This window comes from Nelumbo nucifera, chromosome 1, assembly GCF_055504915.1.
Source record: "Nelumbo nucifera cultivar China Antique chromosome 1, China Antique-T2T, whole genome shotgun sequence".
In the NCBI taxonomy this organism is placed as follows: domain Eukaryota; kingdom Viridiplantae; phylum Streptophyta; class Magnoliopsida; order Proteales; family Nelumbonaceae; genus Nelumbo; species Nelumbo nucifera.
Genome location: NC_142649.1, coordinates 117,073,913 through 117,091,421, shown reverse-complemented (window position 1 = coordinate 117,091,421; position 17,509 = coordinate 117,073,913).

Sequence of the window (17,509 nt, the reverse complement as noted above, 5' to 3'; positions counted from 1 at the left end):
AACCCGGGGGACGAGCTATTGCTTTACCTCTCGGCTAGAGCCGAGGTTGTAAGCTCACTATTGATTAAGGAAGAAGACCGGGTATAGAGGCCGATCTACTACACCAGCAAAGTCCTCAGCGGCACAGAGACCCGATACTCTAACCCAGAGAAGTTAGCCTTAGCTTTCGTCATAACCGCCAGAAATCTCAGACCCTACATTCAGGCCCATAGCATTTGAATACTTACCGACTAGCCCCTTAAGCAAATACTACAAAGGCCGGAAGTATCTGGATGCCTAGTCAAGTGGAGCATGGAAATAAGTGAGTTCGACATCGAATACGCACCATGATCGGCGATCAAAGCCCAGTCCCTGGCAGACTTCATCGCAGAATGTACATTCACCACCGACGAACCAGCCCCACTGCCCCCGATATGGAGATATGGACTTTGCACATAAATGGCTCATCAAACCAGTAGGGTAAAGGCACCAGCCTCATCCTCCTCGCCATGAATGACGTAGTGTTGGAACACGCCCTCAGATTTGAGTTCAAGGCATCCAACAACGAGGGCGAGTATGAGGCTCTGATTGCTGGGATCCGCCTGGCCCTGGATCTCGGGGCTCGATGAATCGAGGCCTTCAATGACGCGCAGCTAGTGGTCAACCAAATCCACGGCCAGTTCGAGGCTTGGACCCCCTGCATGGCGAGTTATCTACAAAAGGTGCAGGAGCTCATTTAGCAGCTCAAGCATTTTAATATTCAGCAGATCCCTCAAGCCGAGAACACCCAAGACGACACCCTTTCGAAGCTAGCCAGCTTGTCGCAGACCGACCTTGACTCGACTGTACGACTGGATACACTAGCCCAACTGAGCATCGCTCCAACAACCCTTCTCGTCTTCCCAGTATAGCACGACCCATTTGGATGGAACCCATAACCAAGTATCTTCGAGAAGGTGCTCTCCCAGAAGATTGAGCAGAAGTGAAGAAGATCCAACATAGAGCAGCCCGGTACTACCTTATTCAAGGCCAACTTTACCATCATTCCCACACTCTCCCATACCTAAAGTGTCTCCCCCCATCCGAAGTAGACTACGTCCTCAGGGAGATACATGAGGGCATTTGTAGAGATCACCCCGACGCGTGCGCATTAGCCCATAAGGCACTTCAGCAGGGCTACTTTTGGCCGACGATGAAACAGGACGCCGCCCAATTAGTTCCGAAGTGTGACAGTTGCCAGTGGGACTCCAATCTCCATCACTGGCCCGTGGCCATTCACCCAATGGGGAATGGAATCCTCAACCCCTTCCCCACTACGGTTGCGTAATAGAAATTCCTTCTTGCAACAGTGGACTACTTCACAAAGTGGGTGAAAGCCGAATCCTTGGCACGTATCACCGCTCATAATGCCCGGAACTTCTTCTAGCAAGGTATTGTCTGCCACTTCGGCATTCCTTGCATGCTCATCACGAACAATGGGAGACAGTTCACCGGCAAGAAGTTTGAGGCCCTTTGTGCCGACCTAAGGATCGATCATCGAACTGCTGCAATGAATTGACCCCAGAGTAATGGGTAGACCGAGGTAACCAACCAAACCCTACTACACAGCCAGAAAACACGCCTAGATCAAGCCAGGGGAAGGTGGGTTGAGGAGATGCCAAGCATTCTTTGGGCATACAAGACGACCCCGTGGACCACCATTGGAGAGACCCCATTTAGCCTGACCTATGAGACCGAGGCCATGGTCCTCGTGGAGATAGGTTCCCCAACTCTTCGGACCGAGCTATTCAACAAGGGGCATAATGACGAAGATCTACACGCAGAGTTGGACCTAGTAGAGGAAGCCCAAGTCCGAGCAAATGTAAGAATGGTTGCACAACAACAGAGGATGGCAAAGCACTACGACTCTAAAGTCAGAAGACACAAATTCAAGACAGGCGACTTTGTCCTACGTAGAGTCATAGTTCCTGCGCCAGGAGAAGACAAGCTCGGACCAAACTGGGAAGGGTCATACAGAGTCACCAGGGTCCTCAGACCGAGTACTTATAGACTTGAAGACCTCGAAGGCCGACCAATACCAAGGAGTTGGAACTCGGGAATCTTAGGATGTATTACTAGTAATTCTACAAGCATTAAAAATCCCTTTTCTCAAGCTACATCTCCAACCTATAGGCACATACACGCCCACTGTACACACTACACATGCACAGGCCAAGCCGCACTACCGACCAAGTCGACTCCTTCGACCCCATAACGACCGAGCCTATAACGCTCGGATCGGAAGCGCATCGCCGACTAAACTACACAACTCAACTAACCATGGATGAGCCTAAATGTGGAGAAAGAACGCCCCCATCCACCAAGGCCTGAGGGCGGTTGTAGAACTCTGCACAACTGTCGATTAACGGCTGAGGCCCCAAAGGCTCACGAGACCAGAAACTGAACATCCCATGGTTGAGAGCTCGAGAACTGAAAGATCTCGGACAACTACACCTCATTCAACAAAAGACTGGGGAAGTTGAGGCATAGCCTAGCTTGACTGGCGCAATAGCCCGACCGGCCATGCCTCGGCTAGCAAAAGAAAATTGCACAAGTATGAAGAGGACGCCCGAGGCACAGTCCGACTCGAACCATGCAATAGCCCGGTTAGCCATGCCTCGGCCAGCGAAAGGAAATCGTACAAGTGACGAGACATTGATGCATAGCTCGGCTCGGCACGCGCAATAGCCCGGTAGGCCATGCTTCGACTAGAAAAAGAAAAACAGACAAGTGAAAATAGCAATAACAACAGGATGCATGTATATAGTCAACACAAAGAAGAGTTGATATTCAACTTAAGAAAGTCCATTACATCGCTTAAGGCCCAACATACCGAGCCAATACAAAAAAAAGAGAGCACAACAAAGATAGAAAAAGCATAACTTGGAAGAAATAGCCGCTCAATCCTCGGCGGTAAAGTCAACAGCCGCATTGACAGCTTCAGCCTCATTGCCAGCCTCTTCATTGGCTTCCTTGGTGGAACACTGTAGAGTATCCGGATCGCAGTCTCCCAAGCCCTGCAACTCCTCGGCCAACTCTGGGTGGCAGCGAAGGATCCTTCGACGGAAGATGTTGAATCTAACTGCGAAGGAAGTCTCGGTGTACTCATCCATGTTCAGCTTCATCTCCTCCGACGCCTTGTACCAGCTAACTGCCTCCTTGGAAACTTCATGCCTCAACCTCTCCTACTCTGCCTTAAGCTCAGCGATCTCTTGATTTAGCCCTTGGACAATGCTGGCCTGCTCGGCTAGCTGTGCCTTCAGTTTGGCCACCTCCCTTTCTAGCGTGGTCGACCGCTCCCTAGCAACCTGAAGCTCGGTCAGTTGGGCATTCTGCCATAGATTCTCAGAGTGTTCTTGCTCGTACGTCGATCGAAGGTCTCGGAGATGATCAACCAATGCGACCGCCACACAATCATACTGTAGAAGAGAATGATGAGTGTACACGCAAAAAAAAAAACAAACAAGCAAACAAACAAAAACACAAGGGATAAGAAAGAAAGGAACTCACCTGGGCAGTAGACCACAAAAGCGCACACTTTAAGGCTCCGCTACTGACCCCAATCGTCTCCCAAGCCCTCGACATTGTCATGATCCCTCGTAGCAACTACTCAAAAACCCCAAGCATCTCCAAATTATCGTCGACACGAATTGACCACTACGGCATGTGCAGACCCGAGCTGCTGCTGGCTGCTTCTGTCCCCGATGCACTCGTAGGATGACAAACCCCTTCAGGGTCAACCACGACAACATCGTCCTCCTTGGTCTCCCGCTACCGAACTTTCCTTTGTCGACGAGCCGCCCTATCCGCAGATTGAGGCTGGTCCACTGTTTCAGGCCAGGCCTTCGGCTGCGTACTAGCTCACTCCTACCTCTGTCGAAGTGCCCTCATTCAACGAACAATCTCTTCTTCGCTGGCCATCCTTATACCTGCAACACAGAATGCCCAAGATAAGCAAAAAGTAAACAAAGGAAGAAACAACTCAGCAAACACAGTAAAGAAAACACACCGGCCACCCTCTCCATCAACCCGGCAAACATTAGCATCTCTGAGCATGTATACGCACGCGATCACATCTATTTCGTAGATCATGCTCAGGGCTGACCTCTCCTCCCAAGTGATCGTTGTCCATTGGGATTGTAGCACGTTTGTCCTCGGCTCCATAGCTCGGCCCAAAAATGGAGACCCCCAAGAATGCACACAAAAAAGAATGACTCCTTCCAGTGCTTCACAGAAGGAGCCTTGACCAGCGACCGAACATTCTGCCTATTGGAGAAATAGTAGTACCCCTGTTGGTGATGCTTTTGCTGGAGCATAAGAATCACCATCACCAGGGTTAATTTGATATCATGGACAGCGCAATAGGACATGAGGCCGAGAAAGAACCCAAAGGAGTTTGGCATCAACTGCACCGGCATCACGCTGTACCAGCCCCTTACCACAGTGACCCCCTTGCTTAATGGGAACCTCAGCCCAGCCTCCAAGCTATGCTCATAAACACATAACTCACTGGGTTGAGTATTAGTGGCCATCTCACCAAGTAGAGGACACCTCATTTGGTATTCCGCGGGGATGACGTACATAGCTCGGATCCAAGCCATTTCCTCGGGCGTGAAGACGCAGGGCGTGGTGCCAAACCGGAGACCTGCCCATAAAGGAAGTTTCGCCTCCCTCCCGAAGGGGCCAGCCTCAACCTCATCGACTTTTGCAGCCACAATCTCTCAGCTCAGGCTCATAGTTTGAGTCAAGAGAAGAGCTAGAACCGGAACTACCGGAGGACCCGGAAGAAAAAGATGACCGATGAGATGAAAGAAACATACCGGGCAATCTACAAAGCTGAGGAACGAAAACCACCAAGCAATTTGCCAAGCTATCTACCGAGCAACCCACCGAGCAATCTCTCGAGCAACCTGCTGAGCAATCCGCCTAGCAATTACCACCGAATAATACCAACCACCTTCTTGCAAATGACACAGAGGAGAGGGTCCCCCCCCCCTTCTTTTATAGCCACCACGAGCACGGAGCTAGGAGAGATCAACGGTATAGATGAAGCACCTCTGACAACACCTCAGAAGGCCAATCGACGCGACCAATAATGCATGCGCAAAGCATCGAAAACTGAAGCGGCGTCCCCAACAGGCAGCGGTATGACCATTAATTGCGTCGGTTCGACCCTTAGTGCCAGTCCAGCTGCCTACGCGGACCCTCAGCTGGGCCGCTCAGGGACCCCAGCTCAGTTGGAATGCCTGGTATCGACCTCAACCGAACCTCGGTGCCAGACAAGGTTACACGGCCGCGCAATAGTCCGATCGAGCATTCCCCCTCCTTGGCAACAGAACTGGGAGAGTGGTTCAGGAACTGAAATTTCGGTTCTTATTTAAAGTTCTACAACTGACGATCGGAGGACTCCTCGACAACGACTAACACTATGCGGACAAGACAACAACTCGGAAGTTCCTCAGCCAAGCAACGAACCAAGAAAACCTTGCCCCTCGACTTCGGAACTGGGGAAGTGGCCATCTAGTCATCGCCCAACCACGTCGGCTTAGCTCGACCATGTTGGCATAGCTCGACCACATCGGCTCAGCTCGGCCACGTCGGCATAGCCCGGCAGAGCTACACGCCACGCAGATAAGCTCGACTATGGATAAGGGTGGGAAGACAACTCCACCGAGGTGTAGGACTCTACCCCGGCAGAAAGCTCTATCCCGATTATCCCATAACTTTAATCTAACCAAGAGACGAAACCCCGGCTATAAAAAGGTACTCCATGCTCAAGGTAAGGGACCCTCAACTTCGAGCACCCACACTGTTATTTTGCTCGGACCAGCACCCTCATTGCTCAGCCTGACCATTCACCACCCTCTCACTGACTTGAGCATCGGAGTGTCTACCCGAGGACAACTCCTTGGGCCTTTGACTACTTCTCTTGATCGCAGGTTACATAGCGCGGAACCATCCTTTTAAGCTCGGCACTGCCTAGTCAGCAAGGATTATCTGGTCGCTCTCCTCAGTTCGTGCACTACTTTGGATTGAGCAGCATCAAATTCCAACAAATAGAAAAGGTGAAGTTCAAATTTTTCTAAAAGCCCTAATGCTGAAATCAATCAAAACTTTGGATCAAGATTGGGAGTAGTATATGATATTGATGTCCATAAATGTATAGATTGAAGTGGTAGTTCATGCCTTAGCTCGGACCACCCCAAGAATGTCTACAACGAACTGAACATGGTGTAGTTCTGTGTTTGCAGCGAAAATGCAATTTCCAAAAGTTCCAAAAAAAAGTGATACTTTTGTCACGAGTTGGAGTGGCTTTCTCACTGAAATTTCTTATGGAATCACTCTCTAATGGTTGCTATATAGGTTTGGTTGAATGGGGTTCAAAACCGTAGGTAAGTTTCTCATTATGTGTAGGCCGAATTCAACAATGATGGGTAGAACATGCATTATATTCAATTAGGTTGTCAATGGGTCGAGTCTGACCCAATGGACCTGAACCAATTAGGCTGATTTTGGTTCTAGTTCTTGGAACTGACGGGTTGCTTCCGGTTCTTGAGATAATGTTCCAATTATTATCAGTTTGGAACCGGTTCCACCTAGTCCTGAATCGATTCAGACCCAACCTGAGCTATATACATACATATATATGTATATATGCATGTTCAGCCCATTGTGTGATAATCAGGTTAATATTGCTCAATTTATCACTTGCAATTAATATCTCTGCTAACAATACTTGACACCACATCAGCGGTAGGACTTTTTACTCTTTGTTTCTATGACATGATGTCCAACTTCCAACACCAATGGATCATTCATAGAGGATTCAGACAATCCTACTATTGATAGATTTAGGTATCCAAAGAGGAATCTATACAAAGTATTTTATGTCTTAATATAGTAGTAGATCATATCATATTGATCATCAGTTGACGACATACCGTCCTTGTATACTCCAACATACTCAAGTATTTGACCCTAGAAGGATCTCACTAGTTGGTATGCCAAAGATGGATAGATTTGATACTCAGCTTGATACCAATATCAAGTCTAAAGATTAAAAACAACACCCAATTGTTCCACCCGTCACAAAGTCCAAGAACTCTCTAGGTTTTTTATCTAGTCCAATACCCATTGCTCCATTACCTTGGGTTGTATGAGAATTACAATCTTGTTAGGGTCCACTAGTTGTGACTTGTGAACATTCAAGTCCATGTTACAACCACTCTATAGTCTCATACATAATACTAATATGAAATAAGGAGTGATTTAGTAGAACAAACCCATGACACATGAAATAAATGTTCTTTTATTCATTATACACCAAATGGAATTGAGCACACTATCTAATATAGACACCTTCCATTAGAACCAAGACCTTGTAGATCCTTTAATGAACTTTTTGACATTTACTTATGGAGCCTCTATTTCAGAATGCCAAAAAATCCAAGAAAATTTCTCTTCATCCTTTTTGTTTCTGAAAATGGATACTAGAATATGGGAAAATTGATTCTAGTGGTTGAAATTTATCCTTGTGTTTCTTTTTTTTTCTTTCACTCTTTGCTTTTTCTATTTTTCTATTGTTCCTTATTTTTGAAAGTTTAATGAAAGGTTAAGGAAACTTTCATCCTTCACTTTTTATCTAGTAGAATTAACGTTTGAATAGACAAGATATATATTGAAATTGTAGTATATATATATATATATATATATATATATATATATATATATATATATATATATAAAGTATAGGATATATAAGTAATTTTCTCTAAATAATTATGAAGTATGGGGTTCTATTACAGTGACAAAAATTTAATGACAAAGGAACATCTCAACCTTTCACTTATTGGAGCTGAGGTGGGGAAGTATGCAAATTTAGGATTGTGGAGAGGGGTGGCTTATAGTTTTTCTTCTTATCATATGGGAAAAGCTTTTTCCACAAACTAGTATTGATCCAACTCACATGAAGTTAGAGCTTGAGGTTTTACTTCACCATTAAGGGAGTGTTCAACATGAGACCAGATGTGCTCCTCATAAAGCGCTCCTCATACTGACCTCATAGCACATCTCAATGACACATTAGGAACATCTCTTGCACTCTATGTTGTCATTCATGGAAAGATGTTCCCAATTGATGGTGGGATGTACTATAAGGTTAGTGTGACGAGCAAATCTAAATTTATTGAACACAACATTGTTGCTCTATTTTTTAAAAGACAAAAACAGTGGCTACATCAAAAAGCAGAACCAACTAGGGATGGAAATTTCATGGGAACTTTTGGGTATCCGACCATAATAGGACCCATTTATCAAAACCCTATAATGTTTGGGATTTTAGATTAAAACCTTAAAGGGTTTGGATTTTGACTTTAGGGTATCCGATACCCGATACTCGGGATGCATAAATATGAACATATTATATTATATATCATGCACAAATTTATAAATTTTAAGTAGTAAGATAATTATTCTATCATTAATATTTTATTTGTATAAATTTCTTGGGATTAAAATCATAATTTGGTGTAAATTTGGATTTGATAGATTGTTTATTTCATTTAGTTATAAAATGCTAATTTTAAATATTATTTCTTTTAATTTTTAGTTGGAATTATTAATCATATATATGTATTGATTGTTTTGATGAACACAAAAGTTAATAAAATCTATTGTATTTCATTAAATACCACAAAAGGGCAAATGGCGTAGTGGCTTAAAGTAGTGTTAAGATTTCTGTGCTATCATTAATTGATCTAGGTTCAAGTCACACTATAAGCTTTAAGATACTTTTTTTAGTAGAAAACATTTGGTCAAGGGGTTTAATGGGTGGGATGGGACGGATTTGGGAAATTGAGAGGAAAAGTTATAGGGTTTGGAATCGGGGATACATAGGCAGGTTCAGGAATGGGTAGGGAAATTTGCACGGGTACCCTCGTTGCCATTCCTAAAACCAACCATGCTAAATACCCCTAAATTTTTACACCATAGTAAAATACTATGACAAAATACAATTACATATTTGGAAGACATTAAAACTTCTTTAATATCCCACAGTAACAAGATAACTTTTATAATTTAGGGAAAATTCCCGATTAGTACCTTGTACTTTGGCTCAAGTGGCAATTTGGTCCCGAACTTTAAAATGCAATGATCTAGTACTCGAACTTTAGAAATGTGACAATTTAGTACCTGCCATTAATTAGCCATTGTGGCATGTGAAAAGACACAAATGCCCTTCAAGTGTCATCTAATTTTCTTTACCAACCATCTACTAAAATCAGAACCAACAATCAAATTTTTTCAACCTCAATCGGGGTTCTTTTCTCTCCTGAAATCTTCGGATCAAAATCAAATGGTGGATATTCGTCGACGCTATACATCTCTCTGAAGCTCGCTCATCTTTTGTGTTTCTTAGCCACTTTTGGTGCAACTCTTCAAGTTACCTTTATCGGTGGAATTATCATGTTCAAGTATGTTAACGTCCACCTCTCTCGTCTCCCACTCTATCTCTCATTTAATCCCCAAATTTCTATCCTTCCAATAACTATAGGCTGTGGTATGAATTCTGATCAGAACTCTAAAACTTGTTGATCAATTTATCAATTACTCATTTCTTTCTTGTTCTCTTCTGAGCCACCAGTTCAAGATCTTGCAGAGCAAGATGTTTTCGACATATTTCTCGTTGGTTAGGGTCTGTTGTGCAATATCTGTGGCATCCTTATGGTACCTCGTGGTGATCATTATTCTCTACAGAAAGATATCAGCTTGGATCTAACCATTGAGGTAATTCATCAGTGATAATAGTGTGAATTCAATTCATTAATCAACGTTGTTTTTGTCATCAAACGACGGTCTGGACTGTTGAGAGCTTGGGCTCTGTCTCATCTTGAGGAAGAAGATGATGAATAGTGTGAATTCAATTCATCAATCAACGTTGTTTTTGTCATGAAACGACGGTTTGGACTGTTGAGAGCTTGGGCTCTGTCTCATCTTGAGGAAGAAGATGATGAATAGTGCATTTTCTTTTCAAGGATAATTTTAACATTTTCAAAAGTCTTAAATCGCATATGACGTCACATGATATACATAACTGACAGTCCATTAACGGAAGGTATTAGATTGTTGCGTTTCGAAAGTGAATTATTGCATTTTAAAGTTTAGGTACCAAATTGTGACTCGAGCCAAAGTATAAGATACTGATCGGGAATTTTCTCTATAATTTAAGCAATGAGTACAACATGTTGACAATTGACATGTTAATAGTACAACATGTCAACATCCAACCACACATCAATAACATCTCCAAATGAATGTAATAGGAACATTCCTGATGCGTGGCTGGATTCTGTGCTTTTTTTTTTTTTTTTTTTGCTAGAAGTAGATCCCGTTTTCAATTGCTAATTTTATAAGAGACACGCGTGTAGCATTAGCAATCCACCATAAATGTGACATCTTTGGTACCAAGAGGTGTAAGAGCTACACGTGTGTAGCATTAGCAATCCACCTTTTCCATTTTTGGTGTAAATTACACATAGCCACCTTGTATTTAGGGGGTGGAAACATTTTGCCTCCCAAAACTTTGTTTTGCTACAAAGACCCCCATGAAATCATATGTTCTAGCGCTTTGTTCAAATACTTTGCTTCTCACCCAAGGTTCAAAGTATCAATACATTACGAGTTTTACTTGTATCGTATCAGTACTTAGAAATGGCCGATACATACTTTTTTTAGTTTTTTTTCAAAGTTTAGTTTTTTGGGAAGATTATAAGATATTTTTTATTATTAAAAAACAATTGGGGGTCCGAAACGCCCGGACCGTATCTTTTTCAAAAGATGCGATACGATACTTTGAACCATGTTCTCGCCCACTAAGGAATTGGTAGTGAAAATAAGATTACTAAATTACTCATTTAAGATTCTATGGATTGACATCGACAAATATGATACCATTCTATTGTCACGAGATTTTCTTTTGTGAGTGGGGAGCAAGTTAAACAAGAAAATAAAATACTGAGGTGAGAAGGTTTGAATCTATTATGGACTTTTTAGGGAGCATTCTTTTTTTTGGATTTTGAGAGAGGGAAAGTTGGTCAATGGGATTTTAGTTCTCATTGACCAAGAATCTCCTGTTCTTTTTCCAGATTAATGTGGGGATCATCAGGGAAAGTTTATTTTTCTAGGTATACCATATGTGGGTAAATAACTTTCCCACTTGAGGGGAAAGTTTCCAACACTTGAACGGGACAAAAATGCCCCTCATAATAATGAATTTTTATGGTTAAAATGGTAATTTCCTTTTTATACTTAAGAAATAAAAGAACATGGGTAAATACACTTACCTAGGTAAGTGTTTCCCAAGAAAAACTTACCTAGATAATTACCCGAATAAGTAACTTACCGAAAAGCGAACGTGGCCTTAAAGAAAAATAAACTTTTTTTTTATTTTGTGAATTTAAGCATTAAAGAATGATTTTTAACATTTAAGTTTGAAGTTTTTTTTGGATAAATTACAAAGACCCCCCTGTACTATGGGGTCTGTGACAAGACCCCCCTGTACTTTGTTTTGCGACAAAGACCCCCTTGTACTATGACCGTGAGACAAAGACCCCCTTCTGTTAGCCTTACATCCAAAAAGGTCGTTACAGTATTTTTTAATCCCTATACTACTCTTATGAATATTGTTCATCTTCCCTGACCTTTCTTCACATTTCTCTCTCTCCTTCTCTCTGCTCTCTCTCTTTCTCCCCCAATCTCTCTTTTTCTTCACATTTCTCTCTCTCCCTCTCTCTGTTCTCTCTCTCCCCCCCCCCCAATCTCTCTTTTCATCCTTGTCTGCCAATCGATGGGGGTATGAGGCCCTCGAGCTGCAACATACGTCATAATATAACGATCAGTATCAATAGTTCGTCACCATCTACAATGCACCTTTTCATCTAGTTTTCTATTAATAAAACCTCAACAAACCCTAACTTGTTTTTTTCTTTCTCTTATCACAGTGAGCCACATGGAAACCAAGAACAAGACCAAGACCACGACCAACTATCCGATGATCTATTTGTAATTAAGAATACAAGCTTTTTCTTACATACGATATGACAGCTTATAATGATATGATCTTTTTGTGGTTTGGTTGCTTGATTATATGCTTCAGACTTTCTCTTTAAATCCCTAGAATTAAAATAGGCTACATTGCGATTGCAAAATTAGAAGAAGTCACGTAAATTGTCCTTGTTCCCATGGTTCAAAGTATCGATACGATACACCCGATACAAGTCGTATCGTATCATATCTTTTGAAAAAGATACGATCCGAAACGCCCGTTTCTAGGTGTTTTGGATCCCCAATTTTTTTTAATAATAAAAAATATCTTATAAGTTTCCCAAAAAACTAAACTTTGAAAAAACTAAAAAAAAAGTATGTAACGGCCGTTTCTAAGCATCGATATGATACGACCAAAACTCGTATCATATCGATACTTTGAACCTTGCCTGTTCCTTCTTTTTCATATCTTTTTGGTGGTTGTAGGGTTCCCTCATAATCGTATACGTCCAAAATACTGTTCTCTGTTATTTATTTTTTCTAAACTTGTACAATTGTACAATGCCCAATCAGAAGAACGTTTCATTTCATTTCACAGCCAATCCAATTTGATTGACAGATAAGGATGAAAAGAGAGATCGGGGGGGGGGGGGGAGAGAGAGAGAGAAATGTGAAGGAAGGTCGGGGAAGATGAACAGTATTTATAAGGGTAGTATGGAAATTAAAAAATATTGTAACGGCCGTTTTAGATGAAAGACTAACAGAAAGAGATCTTTATTTCACGGTCATAGTATAGGGGGTCTTTATCACAGACCCCATAGTAGGGGGGTCTTTCTAATTTACCCTTCTTTGTTTGGGTGGGTGGGGGTGGAAAACGATCCCCACCAATATTACTCCGCCCCTGAATGGCACTACCCCCCTTCAAGCTATATAGATCGTGTGTTCCCAAACCACGACATTCCCAGTTCCCGCGGGTTTGTCTGCTGGGCCGTAGTCTTTGTGGCCCAAGTGGTTTAGGCCTGCAAAACTCACCAAATGTCACTCTCGGTGCTTTCTCTTCGAGATAATCTTGGCATGTGGCAAAATAAATTATCCCTTCTTCCGTGCATTACTGTATTTCTAAATTTTGTTACCTTTGCAAAGCTCCTATGACTCCGGGAACAATTTCAATACAATGCGGACATTGTGATGTAGATTGTAGGGGGCAGAATCCAAAGGGTCATCAATCCAATGGAAGGTCAGGATGAATCACATCATTACTCCATACAACTGAAATAGTTTGTTTAGAGAATTGGATCTTCTAGAACCATTTTACCAAAGTAATATAGCACTGTTCATCCTTATAATGCACAAACACATATTTCTGATGGGGGTATTTTTTATAATTCCCCAATGATAAAATTAGGCACCATGATTCAAAGTATTGATTGAGATGTATCAAATTTTGGGGTCATTGAAATGCTAAGTATTGAGATTAGGGATGTTCATCAAAAACTGAAAAGTCTAACTGAATTGAGCAAATCAAACCAAAAAATCCGATTCATCAATTGATTTGATTTGGAATATTGCAAAAAATAAGGGACCAGTTAGGTTTTGGTTAACCGAATATAATATCTATATCTATATATATATATATAATATAATATAATATATTATGTTATATATTTATATTATATATTTATTTACAATATATTATAAAAATAAAAAATTGAAAGCCAAATCTATCAACTGATTGATTTGGTTCAACTTTGATTCAAAATATTACAGAATTTTTGTTCAATTAGGGCTTTTTGTTTTGAATTTATCAAACTAGTGTCAGCAAGACACTATTTTAGTTCATAATTACTAAATTAGTATTAGATCATGATTTTCAAATTTTTGTTTATTTAGGACTTTCTTTTTGAAGAGTCTTAATAGTATTTTATTATGAAATATTTTCAGTAATTAGGAAGCCTTTTTTGTAGAAACCATAAGGGTGTATGCCTATATAAAAAATAACTAGGGAAAGGCTAAGACAGTTTTTGATATTGAAATTTATCTTAATTATTCAGTAAAGAATTCTTATTCCTGAAAGTTCGACTTCTACTATTTTTTTTGAAGATTTTCTCAATGTGTTTTATTTCCGTACTAAGCCACAACTGACTAAGACTTTTAGTTGAAGGTTGCCTCATAAATAAAACCTGGCAAGAGCATATCTGGTCCTTTTGAACCTCCAAACATATAACCACGTGGAAGATTTTTAGGTGATTCCAGAAATCTACTAGTAGACTTGTTCCCCTGCATAAAAAGTAGGTAGAGTTTAACTGCTTGAAAAAAGAACAGTCTGGACTGTTTGAAGCTTAACATAGATGTGGGTAAAAGAGTAATTATAATCAATATTCTTTTAATTAAACAGAAATAAAGAATTATGTAAGTAACGTGTGATGCACATGAAACTTCCAAAAAGCCCAAACTGTTTTTTATTTTATTTTTTTAAATCCCAAACAGCCAAACTTTTCTCTAAGAATGACTACCTCTTCTATGAAGCTTCTAATCGTTAATTCACGAGGTTTTACTTTGAAGCCTTCTATTTTGTTAGCTTGAACCAATTGGAAGTCACATGTTTTAGCCCTTTAATTTTGTTTCTGTCAGAAGAAATATAGTTTTAGCCCATTTAAGAGGGCTTTCACGTGTCATCTGCTAGCTTTGATAGGTAGGCTCTATCTGATGACCCAAACAGCGTATATGCTTGGTGAAAATCTCCAAAGTTCAATATGACCATCTTACATCCAAATATATTCTTTTCAAAAAAAAAAAACAAAGAAAAAAACGAAAGCCAAAATATGACCTAAGTTGAAGGCTTGAAGCTTAATTTAAGGGGATATTCAATAATATTGTTCGTTCAATTTCTAAAAATAAAAGCATCAAACAAATTTAAAACAAAACAAATCATCTTGTGGAACACCTATCTAGGCCCCATTTGGTTTGTTCGAATAGGGATTTGGAGTTGGAATCAGAATAGGTTATTCCAATTTCAATTGTTTGGTTGGATAGAATTGGAATCCGACACATTTACATTTCTGGTGGAATAACATTTTTCCATTTGAGGGAATGGTCATTTCCTCTACCTCTGTTTGAATCTTCGAATCCTATTTGGTTGAATTCTAATCACCCTTATTTGAATCTTCAAATCAGATCGGAACAGATAATAAGATCCAATTAAAAGTCGGATTGGATTCATATCACCCCCTATTCAATCCGAGAAGATCCGATCCAATATGTATTATATATTTATATATGTTATTTATTTATTTATAAATATATTTTTTATATTATATTTTTATAAATTTGTTATATTATTTATTTTTTATAAAAACATGTATATATATGATGAAAATAATTAAAAATACTTGTATTTGTTGTTTTACTTTATTTAAATTAGTATAATTTATTTTTCTTTTAATATTTTATTAATTTTTAAAGAAAACAAGTCAGATCGGATCAAGTCCAATTTACTGATAGGATTCGAATTCAAATCGAATCCTATCAGATCCAATTGGATCTTTGGATTGGATCGGATCCAACATGAACAGTGTCTGATCGGATTCGAATCAATTCGAATATACCTGATTCGAATCTGATCCGATCCGCTTACATCCCTAATGAAATCCCATTTCTGCTAATTCCAATTTCCATTCCAATTTCTATCTGAAATCAAGGAATAGACCATTCTGATTCCAATTCTAAAGAAAGTAATTTCAATTCCGATTCCAATTCCAATTCTAACCGCAAACCAAATAGACCCTTACTAGATTCTCCAAAACTTTAGCCCTCCCAAACAGATCCTTAAAAATTGACCCGAAAATCAATCAAAGCCACCCACCTCCTCATCCATTAATCACTAGTACAACAACCCAGTCAAGAATAGTTTGAAAACATCCCTAAAAAGTAAACAGCACGGTTTAGGGGTTTAGCCATATTGCATTTGAAAGACGATCTAAGTAGATTTTCAGAAGCTCTTGTGTGTAGCGGGAAGGTGCCATGGTTGCAAGCGGTAGCCTGCCCATTCTTCTAGGGGTTTGTCTGGATCGAATGGGTCATCAGTTCAACCGTTTGGGTTGAATGGATTTTAATCAAATCAATAATATTTGATCAAACCCCAAACTTTAGGAAAACTGGACCCGAAAATGTGAAAGATAACAGTTGGAACGGTTTGATCGTCCGATTTAACGTTGGATTGAAAACGCTGTTAGGATCCAAACTATTATACTCATCATTTTGGGCGTTGGGCCTGACTTGGAGAATTATAGCCCCAGACACGAAATTCCTTTGTCAATTTGAAGACTCGTCACATTTCATGTCGTTACTTACCTGCTTGACAACCCAACTACTGGTAGATTTAACAAGTGGGGAGCCTTAAAATCATGGTTTTTAAAAACGACCTGAAGACCGAACTGATCAGGGGTCCGGTTATCGGGTCGAACAGTCCGATCATTCGAATTGAATGATCGGCCCATTTTGACAAAAAAAAAAAGAAAAATTAAAAAAATAAAAAACAGTTAAAACTGTTCAAATAGTTAACCGTCCGGGTCAGTGGTTTACTGATCAAAATCAACAGTTTTGGACAAATTTCTAGTTTTGGGAAAAACAAAACTGATCACCTAACCGGTTCCCGGTTTTTCCGGTCTGACCGTCCAATCCAATCCAATTTTAAAAACCATGATTAAAATACAAGATTTAACCAAGAACTCAGCGCAGTATTGATTCTTATAACTAAATTTCATCATATTCCTCTCTTTCCCACCCAACTGTTCCTTGAAAGAATTTTTGAACGATCGTAATTTGATCGTTTATTGATTCACATAATCACATGACAATAAGTAAAAGAATTTTGGGAGTGGGGATGTGTGGGTCACTGAGCAAGAAGAAGATGTGTCACATAATGAGGGTTGGTGCACCTAATTCTCTATTTCTATTGGGATTTCTTAAACAGTCGTTTACCTTCCTCGCTTTTTTTAAAATCCTACTACTTGCTTTTAATTAAGTCACTAGTTTTTGTAGATCCAACTGCCATCCACATCGGTGGTGTCATTTCTTGACTCCGACTTGCCAACCTACTCGATATTTTCTTTTTTTCCCCTCAGTTTGGGGGTTGTTTCAACTTTAAATTGGGCTTGGGCTGGGTTCCTATTTCCTATCTGATTCATCATACAGCGGCCAGACCCTTCGCAATCACTTCATTTGAGAAGGTAGCTTAGAGAGAAGAATAAAACTAGGATATGATATGTTACCTAGCCAGATTTTTCGGGTCCAGGGTTGGCTGACCCGGTTTAAGTTTCGTTGGGATAGGGATTGAGATTGTGTGCTCATGGCCCCAACCCAGATACCTGACTAAAGAAACAGACACACCCGGTAAACCCTCAGCTGGAGTTTCCCAAACATTTGATATATATCAATGGAAATATTAATT